A 13,823-nucleotide genomic window follows, 5' to 3' on the forward strand; every position below is an offset into this window, starting at 1 on the left:
ATCATAAACTAATTGACGATAGGTTTGGTACTTCGGCACTCAGCCTATACTACCTTAGAGACTTTGCATAAACTATGTGCGTATTATACTTGAATCCATGCTCGTTGTTAGTTTTGTGCAGAATATTATGTGCTATGTGAAACTAATCAACAAACGCACAGTTTAGGGTCAATAAGGTCAATTAAAAATGCTTAAAACATTACAGTACGAATAATAGCTGCAAATCAAAACGACTGAAATTCCGTGCTCCGCAAACCTAGACAGGCGCCAGAAAATTCCAACGCCTGCTAGGAAGACGCTATTTTATTGCAACACGCCTCACACTAGCGCAAGAATATTGTTAGCTATTTTTTGCCTCGAAATTACAAGCGACAAAAAGCAAACTAACGCCAGAAAAATCAAGCGCCGGTCTGCCAGGCTCGAGAAAAATAAAGCGTTGCTCTTCCTAGCGCAACTTATTTCTTGCGCACGCTCTGCATATTTCATGGAACTTTTTTGTATGTTTTGAAGTATTAAAATAAGTAAACTTCATATTCGTGCAACTAATTCAAACGGCAAAATAGGAATTCTCTCTAGCGTTACGTTGGTCTAGTTGAAAATACCCACCACAAGTGCATATTCAAAATTAATATATTCATGAAAATTGTTCCTAGTAGTATTCACAAATTTACCCAAAAGCGTGTACGCGGAAATTATACTTTTGTGCCGAAACGCTGAATCTTTGAGTGCACGAACGCTCAAGCAAAGGGCCTAATTCATTAAAAAATTAACTAATTTTGTTCAGTGCGTATTTGTATAACTCTCCAAGGTAAATATCATGTTGAGAGGCCAGGAGTCGTAGAGCGCGTTTGTCTTGGGTCAATGTGTCTGGTGGAAATTCTCCACTTGTTATATAACGAAGTATGTCCGTGTACCTGTTAGGTTATGATACATATGACAAATACATAGATCATGCGGAAACAACCATTAACCCAGGAAACATATTATTTACACATAATCATATAGCATAATTGGATGCATACTCTTTGTTGCGTGCCTTCCCTAGCTGCGCCCGAACCGAACAAGAACAAGTCTTTTAGGACTCCAAGTGTCGTCCCTCCGTAGAAAGTCCACAGCACGTCCGGATCCGCCTTAAGATTGACCAACTAGAATCGCCCTTAAGGTACTCAGAAAATTCGGCACTTTTGAGGCAAGATGTGTGTTTGATTTTCTCTCAAAAACTCACTTTTGAATACTTGAAAACTTGTGTATAAATTATGACCCCTAGGCCTTTATTTATAGAGTTATGGAAAAGGAATCGTAATCCTAGTAGGATGCGAATTAATTGGAATTAGAATTCTACATGAATTCTACTTAATCAATTTATCCAATAGGAATAGACATTTAATCATACACTGACTCTTGCAGATTCAGGAATCTCGCATGAGCTGAAACTCACACACACACGGCAGCCACAAGGGCTGCCCATGCATGCGAGCAGCAGCCCACGCAGCGCGGCCCACGCATGCGCGGCCTTGTGCGCGCTGGGCTGTGGCGTGCGTGCTTGCTGGGCGATGGCCTGGCTTCGTGCTGGGCCTTCGTCCGGCAGGCCTCGTCCGATGCTAATTCGTACGATACGCTTCCGATTAAATTTCCATTTCCGGAATCTATTTCCGATACGAACAATATTTAATTTCCGTTTCGAACAAATATTTAATATTTCCGTTTCCGGAATTATTTTCCGATTCCGGTAATATTTCCGATTCTGACAATATTTCCGTTTCCGGCAATATTTCCGATTCTGGTAATATTTCCATTTCCAATAATATTTTCCGATACGTACCATGTTTCCGTTTCCGGTAACATCTACGACTTGGATAATATTCATATTTCCGATACGATCCATATTTCCGTTTCCGGCAATATCATCGTTTCCGGAGTATTCATTTCTTGCCTGTGACGATCTTAGCTCCCACTGAAACCAAGATCCGTCGGTTCCGAATATTCATAGATGGAGTATTTAATGCCATTAAATACTTGATCCGTTTACGTACTATTTGTGTGACCCTACGGGTTCAGTCAAGAGTAAGCTGTGGATTAATATCATTAATTCCACTTGAACTGAAGCGGCCTCTAGCTAGGCATTCAGCTCACTTGATCTCACTGAATTATTAACTTGTTAATTAATACTGAACCGCATTTATTAGACTTAACATAGAATGCATACTTGGACCAAGGGCATTATTTCCTTCAGTCTCCCACTTGTCCTTAGGGACAAGTGTGCATTTCCTAATTCCTTTGTCGCTCGATGCTTGCTCTTGAACATAAGGTAAGAGTTGTCATCCTTATTATGTCCAGAGGTGTTCCTCGGTTTCAGAGTTCAACTGATCAAATAAACAGATAATCATAGCCTATGATTCATCCGAGCACGGCCATGCATTTCACAGTTTCTAGCTCTCCGAGTGGCCTTGTACAACTTTTAAGCATCTCATCCCGATTTATGGGAGGACAATCCCAATCTTGCGATCTTGAGATTAGACTTCGTTTGATAGGTGATTACCTGAGCGTTGCCTTTATAGCCTCCTTTTACGGTGCGACGGTTGGTCAACGTCAAAGCAACCAGTTCTCAAACAAGTAATCTCAAATCACTCAGGTATTGAGGATTTAGTGTCTAATAATTTAATGAAATTTACTTATGACAGACTTTCATCTCTTACAGTAAAGTTTCATAGGTCTTGTCCGATACTAGTCTTCCCAAAGTAAGTATCTATGCAAATGATTATGACATTGCCATGTCCACATAGTTCAAGAAACAGAACTACTAGTCATCTTGCATTCTAATCGTCTAACGTTTTCTATGCGTCCAATTTTATAGAAAGCTCCGATTAGGGACCATTTTCAACCTTTGACATTCAAGTTCACTTGATAGACATTTCTTAGTCACAGGACTGGTCCTGACAGTCTATCTTGAATATATCGTCAAATTGAAGGGACTCATCATTTAATACTAAACCAAGATTAAATGGAATATGAAAATACATTTCATATATGATAAATGTTCAACACCAATGTTTTACAAGCATGGGCCTCAAACCCATCTTCTAAAACAGTTCATGGAATTCAAAGCTATGCTTGATTTCCAGTGCTACAATGTGAGTGTTGCTTCTCACTTGTTGCATAGGTTTAGTTATCATGCTTTGCCAATCTTAATATCCTTTTCATCGAATGTTCTTCGAGATATGATGATAAGATCTTTTCGAGTTTGTTTATTATGTGATCTAGTCTTTCTTACTTCGATGGTGGTTTTACTCATTTTGCAATGAAGAACCATCAAGTTAGCAGACGTTTTTCTTGCTTCAAGAGTGGTTCTACGCATTTTTCAATGAAGAATCATCAAGCCAGCAGATAGGTGATCTACCCAAGTTCAGTGAAGAACTTTAAACAACCCTGTTTTATTGCTTCTTAGGCAATAATTACTTTTACTTCAACTGCATAGGTTGCTAGTGATGCTTTGTTTGGATTTACTTATCCAAGCAGTTCACAGATATGTGGAATACTCTCAACTATATCTTAGAACATAGAAATCATTATTTTAATTTCCCACGCAACAACTCATGGTCTCCAACCCATGTTGCCATTTCAAAACACGATGCTCTATAGCTCGTCCTTGTCAATGGTTAACTCCAAAGGGTCTTGCTTGATCCTTTGCCAGTGTTTATGCGTGTAGCATCAATATTTAGCATATCTTTATTTCCTTGAATCAAGAACTATTCCTATGTACCTTTTCAAGTACCATAAGTATTCTTGATCTCATTCTAGTTGATCTTCACTTAGATCAATAGAGACTGGTATATGTTCGTCATGCCTAAAGTCATACGATACGTTTTTGGCGATCCTCATATTATATCATACATGATAAATTCTTTTGCAGAATAATTCCCAATTGAATTCTATTCATGTAACTTTAGCTTATCTAGTTTCAGTAGATACTAAATTCAGCTAAATTCTTTGACATATAATATAGGTTTAAGAATCTCATTTAGACTCTTTGATGTTTAACTTAGTAAATACTTATACATAGTTCAAACATCCTTTACTTAGATTTATTCATATGGGTCGAATATCTCCAATGGAGTCTTTCGTGTTTGATTTAGTAAATGCCATTACTTAATCCAAAACAATATTATAAGATCTTTGTAAACAGATCTTAATACCCAGTATGTACTAAGTTTCGCCATGGTCCATTATTGATGAATAATTTCAAATCTAAGTCATTAGCATTTGAATGTTATTTCACAATAGAGAGATATGTGTGTGATACACATAGGACCAATTAAGTTATTATGTACTCCCACTAAACTTCTTATATATCTATATGTACATTTTATGAAACTAAAACACTTATTAGCTTCACTAAAATACAGTTCTAATTCCCAATTGCTTGCTTAAATCTGTACTTAGATTTTATAAGCTAGCTTTCCTTTTCAAGCATTTATTTGGATCCACAAATCCTATGACATACCATGTACATAGTTTTCTTCCAACATTTGATTGAGGAAAATGTTTTGTCATCCAATTGCCATATGTACCAATATGCAATCATTGCTTGATTTATAGACTTAAAGCATTACGATTTTTCATGAGGTTTCAACACAATCCACATCGTGAATTTGCTTGTAACTTTTAGCAACTAATCTAGCTTTGTGTGTGAACACAATTCATGTTTGATGGTTTTTATCCTTAAAACAAACTTGCAACCAATAGGTGTGAAACTATTCTTGCAAATCAACAAAATTTTAATTTTGTCATCAAAACATTGAGTATGTTTTATGGCCTCTAACCATTTAAAACATTTGAGTCTATATATGGCCTCTAACCATTTTAGGGAATCTGGGTTTCGTCATAGCTTTCTTACAGGTCACAAACTCATTAATCTACATGATAATAGTTTGACTGTAAGTTGTAGGTTTCTTCACTATCTAATAGAAGAATTGCATAGTTTCAGTGAACTGAACTCCATGTTTCTTCACTATAGAAGAATCTCATAGTTTCAGTGATTTGAACTCTATGCCTACTTGGGTATAGAACATCAAACAACAGAATATCAATAGCCACTTAAAAGTCCTTTGAATATTCTGTTCTCCTTGAAGCACTTGTAAAGTCTTCTAAGAGAAGTCTATTCTTTAAAGCCACTTCTAAAGTCCTTAAAGAATAAGTTCGGGTTTTCTGAAGCACTTCGAAAAGCCTCCGGAATGTCCGTTTATGTTTGTTGTTCGTCTCGAAGACTTTCGAGGTCTATTTTCTCCCACTTGTCATTTTGGAAACGAATCTCCAAAAGGACATCATTTCGAGCAAACAAACATTATGTTCTCAAAAATTTGTGGTAGAAACAATACCCTTGTGTCTCATTTGAATAAATCACAATGAAAACATATATCTATACTTGGGCTTTAGTTTGTTGAATAACAAACACTAAGCTCCCACTGAGTTTAGGAACTCTTTAGATATATTATGAAAAGATATTCTGAAATTACTTTTCTATAGCTTTGACGAATTTGGTTTAGTTTGGTGGTAGTTGAGCATTTTGTTTTAGAAATTATAGGAAAAGTCTTTATGATTCATCATTTGATCGAATCAAGTACTAATTGACTCCGATCATTCCAACGTAGATATGCCATATCTTATGGATCTAGATTGTGAAATTACAACACACAATCATTGATGATCATATTTGGTCTCAAGTAATCATCAACATGATCTAACCTAGATTTTTATGATTTCTTGCCAAGTGGATTTTATACTTCTGAATCTTTGAACTAGCCAAACAGATTCAACTTATATCACATTTGAGTAAATAAACCTATATTCACTCAAATCCATGTGAAATAATAAAGTCATAAAACCTTTCTTTAGCTTTGAACTCTATCGTCTAGGCGTTCTAACAATAGTTCATATTCTTTGTTACTTTCAACAAGTAAGACTAGCTTGTCTTAAGTTGATCTAGAAATCAACCAACTTTCAAAAGTCTATCAAAATAGAGCTTTTGAATGTTAACCTGTTGATATGGTCTAAGCAACAATGCCAAAGATTAGTGGAACTCAAATCAAGAAGTTGATTTGAACCTAGTAAAGTTCTTTAAAGAGTTGTTTGTTTTAATCAAGCATATTGACTCAACCTGTAATTGACCATTTCATTCAAATAAACAAACAAACATTGCTTTTGTTTTTCTTGAATGTGAGTCTTTCTGTGTTTGAAGCAGAAATTTAGGTATGCTGATTATGGAACAAAATAGCCATTTAGTTCCAGCCTTGAAAGGACTTAAAACAAACTAGATGACCCTACAACTAATGTAGCATTGCCATGCTTCATTTCCCACTTGTAGGCCATTAGTGTATCCTAGCTTCCATTGTTTGAGTTATTACCGAAGTAAGAACCTCAAGCGGTATATGATACCAAGGAAGTTTGATTGCTAGGTCACTTCTCTTTAAACATAAATTTATAGGTAGAAACGGAATCGTAAATTCCTTTCATTTGTTCCTCGTTTTCCTATTTCTTGTACCCTTTCTTATAGTCTTAAGAATTGAATTCTTTAGTGTTGACTTTTATACTTTGTTAGACATGTCCAATGTCACCAACAAGGTTCTTTACCATTTTAATTTATGTTGAATATTCTGTTTCAACTAGATGATCTTACCAGAAGCTTCTAAAGTTCTCTAAGCATCGATCTATTCGAATGTCTAGGAACTAGACTCATTCGAGAATTAAATGGACAAAGATATTAGGTTGTTAACCATTGGTAAAGCTGAGCGTATTAAACTCAATGCTTTATGATCTCAAAACTACATTGTATTTTGAATTCACAAGCACCAATTGGTTTGCCATTCGATTTTGATATTCGAAAACAACCATAAAAGTCGTTATAAGAAACGTACATTTTAAATTGCTCACTTTCTCTCATTTCCGTGAATCGTTCTTGGATTCACTACCAATCGAGGAAATTTACTGTTACCTTTCTAAAAGGATTTATTGCAGTGCAAGATATTTAATTATAAACAATAATTAAAACATACATTGAAGCATGCAAAGTCTAAACATTTATCATGAATAATAACTTGAAATTAAAGCAACCATGCAATTCAAACAAGTTATTAGCATTTTATTCGATTTTATTGTTCCGGCAGGTGTGAATAAAATGATTCCAAGATCCTAAAATCATTGAAGAACTAAGCACAGTTTGTCGACTTAATCCTAAAACATCTTAGGTAAGCAAAAGCCTTTTGCTAATAGTCTAGAAACTACTCTTGGTTGATAGGTACGTCTAAGAACTTATTAGGTAAACCTATCGATTTTGCCACGACATAAAAGGACTCCTTACTTATATCGTTGAGTTTCACCAAAACTAACATGTACTCACAATTATTTGTGTACCTTGCCCCTTTAGGACCAATAAGTAACACCTCGCTGAGCGAAAACTATTACTAGATTGATGTAAAGGATATCCAAGCAAGTGTATATTTTGGCATGGCACCTTTTAACTCAATTTTTTTAAGTTTGGAACTTAAGGCTCTTACTATGTTGGTTAGATTTTAAGTGAACTAAAATCCTTAATCATGCAACATAATCAAGCTTTTGATCTCATGCATTTTAAGACATATTTAAAAGCAATAAATAACTTAAAACATGCATAAGATATTTGTGATCTAGTATGGCCCGACTTCATCTTGAAGCTTTGACTTCAAAGTCCGTCTTGAAAAATCTCCGTGGGAGGCACCATTTTCTTCAAATAGGATAAGTTATAACTAATTACAACTATTTGATGGTACGCAGACCATATTTGAATTGAAAAACAACTTTGGTACTTTAGACCAATTACATTCAAATTAATGGTACGCAGACCATATTTTCTATCCTATTTGGGCCATACTAGTCACTTCATAACCTGCAAAACAGTACATATACAATATATACCATTCACCCATTCATTATCATGAATGGCCCACATAGCTGGTTAGTCAAACACATTATGCATCACGTAAACATTTGCAGCAATTAATCAAGGGCACCAATAATCTACCAATTATTCAGTCCTTATTAATTCTAATCGAGTTGTTTTAACCTTAAGGATTTGTAGACCTAATCAAGAGTTTATGACTAAAAGTGCTCCCACTCAAACCAATGAATTCATATGCTTTACTAATTTTAAACATAAAATTGTATTTCTAGTCTAACCGGAAACATACAAATTTAATTAAAATTTAAAGCTCATATAAATTTATAATTGAATCCAAAATTTAATTTAATTTCAGTCGCATTTAAATTAATTCATGATTTTAATTTTAGTAAAATAATTAGAATAAATTCCATTTATTATAATTATAATATTCAAAATTAAAATCCAAGAAATTAATTTAAATTATTAATTTTAAAAATTAATTAAAATTACTTGAACTGAAATTTTCAAATTAAACATTCAAAACGATCTAATCGAAACGCAAACACCCTATGCGTTGCACGCCCATGGGCCGTACGCACACAGCCATTGCTGGCCATGTGCGCGCAGCCCATGCGCTCGTTGCATAGCTGCTGCTGTCCCATACGCAAGCCTCCGCACAGCGCCCACCGCACGCGAGCTATCGCTCGCAGCGCGCGCGCGTTACCGCGCTCGCTGGTGCGCGAGATCGCTCGCTGGTGCGCGCGAGCCATCGCTCGCTGGGGCGCTGCATCGCTCGCTGGTGCGCGCGAGCCATCGCTCGCTGGCGCGCGAGATCGCTCGCTGCGCGCGCGCGAGCCATCGCTCGCTGGTGCGCGACATCGCTCGCTGGGCGGGCGACGTCGCGCGCTGTGCGCGCGAGTGATGCTGTGCGCAGCGCTCGTGGCACGCGAGCTTGCGCTCGCTGCGCACGAGGCTGCGCGCTGTATGCGAGGCAGCGCGCGCTGTGGCGCAGCTCGCTTGCTGCCCACACGCGACTGCCTTGGCTCGCCCCTCGCCCATGCCCATCCGTTCATTGCTCGTGGCACACGACACAAGGCAGGGCTGCTGCCTTGTGCTCGTGCACTACGCCCTTGCTCATTGCATTCGTGCCGCACGGGCGACGAGCTCCCTTGCTCGTCGTCGCATGCCCGCATTATACAACACCCCTTAAGGGTAACACGAAGCGTCCATTGCTTCGTGCGTGCAAGTTATTTGAACGAATCGCATAAAAATTTAAAATTTATATTTAAAATTAATGACAAATTAATAAATATTATTAATTTCATAATTTTAGGGCGAAAAATCGAAAATTTATTATCCAATTGATTTCCGATTGATATGGATTCAAGTCTAGGTCATAAAAATTTAAAATTTATCGTAAATTTACAATTTTTATGGTGGTTTTTAATCATAGGTTTCTAATTAAATTACAATTAATTATGAAAATCAAATTAATTCTAAATTATTCTAATTTTCAACAAATTAATCATAATTACAAATTAGATTGCATAATTAACAAGACTAGGCATTCAAACTTGTTAAACATATGCAGTAGGTCAATCAAAAATTCAAGATTTATCAACAAGAATCGCAAATATTTAATTTAACATCTTAAATTTACGAAATTTTGCATCCGAAAAACTAAAACCTTCGAAAAGTCATAGTTAGGCTTCGAATTTGAGAATTCTGGGTTCGGCAGAAAAATACTATTTTTGTCAAAATTTTAGAATGCCTTTTACATGCGGAATTGACACAAAAATCACTCAATTCGGATGAGTAATGAAGAAACTGCCGAAAAACTGCGTACATATAATTAAATAAACGCAATTTGCAATTAATTAACAATTACGAAAATTAATCACCCCTTTTAATTCTTGCAAATTTGTAATATTTAACCATGTTCATGCAATTTAGATTATGAAAATAATAAGGGGCTCGTGATACCACTGTTAGGTTATGATACATATGACAAATACATAGATCATGCGGAAACAACCATTAACCCAGGAAACATATTATTTACACATAATCATATAGCATAATTGGATGCATACTCTTTGTTGCGTGCCTTCCCTAGCTGCGCCCGAACCGAACAAGAACAAGTCTTTTAGGACTCCAAGTGTCGTCCCTCCGTAGAAAGTCCACAGCACGTCCGGATCCGCCTTAAGATTGACCAACTAGAATCGCCCTTAAGGTACTCAGAAAATTCGGCACTTTTGAGGCAAGATGTGTGTTTGATTTTCTCTCAAAAACTCACTTTTGAATACTTGAAAACTTGTGTATAAATTATGACCCCTAGGCCTTTATTTATAGAGTTATGGAAAAGGAATCGTAATCCTAGTAGGATGCGAATTAATTGGAATTAGAATTCTACATGAATTCTACTTAATCAATTTATCCAATAGGAATAGACATTTAATCATACACTGACTCTTGCAGATTCAGGAATCTCGCATGAGCTGAAACTCACACACACACGGCAGCCACAAGGGCTGCCCATGCATGCGAGCAGCAGCCCACGCAGCGCGGCCCACGCATGCGCGGCCTTGTGCGCGCTGGGCTGTGGCGTGCGTGCTTGCTGGGCGATGGCCTGGCTTCGTGCTGGGCCTTCGTCCGGCAGGCCTCGTCCGATGCTAATTCGTACGATACGCTTCCGATTAAATTTCCATTTCCGGAATCTATTTCCGATACGAACAATATTTAATTTCCGTTTCGAACAAATATTTAATATTTCCGTTTCCGGAATTATTTTCCGATTCCGGTAATATTTCCGATTCTGACAATATTTCCGTTTCCGGCAATATTTCCGATTCTGGTAATATTTCCATTTCCAATAATATTTTCCGATACGTACCATGTTTCCGTTTCCGGTAACATCTACGACTTGGATAATATTCATATTTCCGATACGATCCATATTTCCGTTTCCGGCAATATCATCGTTTCCGGAGTATTCATTTCTTGCCTGTGACGATCTTAGCTCCCACTGAAACCAAGATCCGTCGGTTCCGAATATTCATAGATGGAGTATTTAATGCCATTAAATACTTGATCCGTTTACGTACTATTTGTGTGACCCTACGGGTTCAGTCAAGAGTAAGCTGTGGATTAATATCATTAATTCCACTTGAACTGAAGCGGCCTCTAGCTAGGCATTCAGCTCACTTGATCTCACTGAATTATTAACTTGTTAATTAATACTGAACCGCATTTATTAGACTTAACATAGAATGCATACTTGGACCAAGGGCATTATTTCCTTCAGTACCAAGGTTCTTCTTTCGTTGGTTCAACATCATTGCTAATAACGTGATAGTAGGTTGGCTCCTCTCTCCGTTCAACTCGGAGACTGTGAGGGGGTCGAAAAAGCACGAGGCTAATGCGTGACCTCGTCCCTCGTGGGTGTGACGCTTCTTTTTGTCAAATCAAGTGTAATTGGATTTCCTGTGAGTTTACACCCAATTGACTAGTAATATAGGAGTCGCCATTCAGTTTTTAACGACAATGAGAAAAACTGACAAAACCCGGTTATCGTGACATAAAGGGAGTGCAATTATGTTTGACCACGACGGCCGTAGGTTCCCTTGTGATCCCTGGTGGTGGGGATCGCTCAACGTACACCCGCAGGGTAGAGATTGAGGGTTCGGGGACTGTAACTACCGAGAGGAGTACTCGCTCTTCGATAACTCCAGAGGCAGGATATCCTTACTAGCTCAGCATAAATAATTGAAGGGACATGCGTTAACTATTAAACTAATCTGAGTCGATTTTAATAATATGCAACATATAGTACTAGATCGAGCGCGATTATCTGATTTAGATTGTTTTAAGGGACCTAGCATGATAATCCATTTTCCCAAAAATATCATATTTATTAAGCATGATCGAACAATCAGATTTTAGTTAGTTTAACAGTTCATAAAAGGGCGAGGAAAGCAATTAAACCATGGAAAAGGGACACATTACGATGTACCCTTGAGAGGTGCGTCACGGTTCTCAGAAAACTAACCACTTTGACTTTGCTATTTCTCCTTTTATTTAACGAATCTCAAATTATGGGACAAGATACGTTCTATTTGATTTATGGATCGATTGCGACAGAACGCGTGATCAGTTTTGCAGCGTGAGGCTTAGGGGTTTAGAGTCAATACTCAGAATAATAATTGTGTGTTGTTGTCTTCTCTTCACGTCGGTTTTAGGGGTCTATTTATAAGAAAGAGTGGCGTAGAAAGATAGATTTTCAGGAATTTGAATACGAAACGGATTAGGAAAAGAATCCGTCCCAGGTATTTTCGGCGCCCAGCTCTGGGCGTCAAAGATTTCGGCGCCCAAGGCTGGGCGTTGAAAATAGGGTCTGGCAGAATTCTTTGTCAGATTGGACTCTAGAGTACGGAGTTCATTAAGAGACTTAATCCGAGTTATTTGGTGCGTATCAATTTACGACGGAATGCGTCTGGGCCCTTTACGAACTCTAGGTTCGTTATGAGTTTAATTAATACGTTAACTCTTTTATCGAACTGCGATAGGAATAGAATTCCTTTTACAATTTCTATCTCTTTTTGGATTTATGTTGGAGTGCAACACCTAATTCTGACAGGTTTCTATCTTTTTATTCTTACTACTTTTAGCAACTACCCTTTACGACAGTTACTATTTTTAGCAGGTTTCCATAAATAGCAGGCTTCGGGTGAAATGAAAAGGGTGATTGAGATTCGTTATTTTATAGGAGATGCGTTGCCAAGTGGAGATTTTATGTTCTCATCATCGAACCTTCCCTTTCGGGAATGGGGACAAAAGTAGGTGTCTACAGTTAGCCCCCACTTTGACTGAGTCTTGGAGTAAGACGATGGTCAAAGTATTAGACGGAGTGCGTCACACAAGTCATGGTGACCTGTTTTTGCGAGGGTCTCACGAGCCCCCGAGTGATAACATTTGACTTAAGGGTCATCACTTGGAGTGTCGACATATCCCTCACGTGTCATTGGGTTTTGTCAACGGATAGTATAGAAATTCCTCACTTTGTCATTGGAAGGATCTAAAGGTGCGTAGAAACTCCCTCACTTTGTCATTGGGAGTAGCTACAGATGTTTTCGAAATCAAAGCTATAAAGTGTAATTGGGCTTGGCCAAGCCCAACCACGAGGTAAAAATGTTTTTAAAGATTCTCATTTTCAAGGCTAGTTAAACGAGAAAACCCCCTTATTTTTATGGGACGTAAAACGAAGGAAAATCCAGCACATCGTTCTTTTTAGGAAAAACGGAAAACCAATCCTTTAATTTTTTGGAAAAAAGGGAAAATCAATCACATCGTTCTTTTTTGGAAAAACGGAAAACCAATCCTTTAATTTTTGGAAAAAGGGAAAACCGATCACATCGTTCTTTTTTGGAAAAACGGAAGACCAATCCTTTAATTTTTGGAAAAAGGGAAAACCGATCCTTTAATTTTTGGAAAAAGGGAAAACCGATCACATCGTTTTTTTTTGGAAAAACGGAAAACCAATCCTTTAATTTTTGGAAAAAGGGAAAACCGATCACATCGTTCTTTTTTGGAAAAACGGAAAACCAATCCTTCAATTTTTGGAAAAAGGGAAAACCGATCCTTTAATTTTTGGAAAAAGGGAAAACCGATCCTTTAATTTTTGGAAAAGGGAAAACCGATAAAGGTTATTGCTGCAGCGACTAAGGACCTGCGCGGTTAGTGACGCAGACCCCGCCGGCTAAAGATGGCGAGCCTGTCCGCTAAGGGTGGACACCCCGTCCGATAGAAGTTGACGAATCTATTTTTGAAATTTGAAAATAAGGACCTACGCGTCTTGTGACGTAGACCCCGCCCGCTGAAGGTGGGCGAGCCCTGTCCGCTAAGGGTGGACATC

Source organism: Spinacia oleracea, chromosome 3 (genome assembly GCF_020520425.1).
Source record: "Spinacia oleracea cultivar Varoflay chromosome 3, BTI_SOV_V1, whole genome shotgun sequence".
Lineage (NCBI taxonomy): Eukaryota > Viridiplantae > Streptophyta > Magnoliopsida > Caryophyllales > Amaranthaceae > Spinacia > Spinacia oleracea.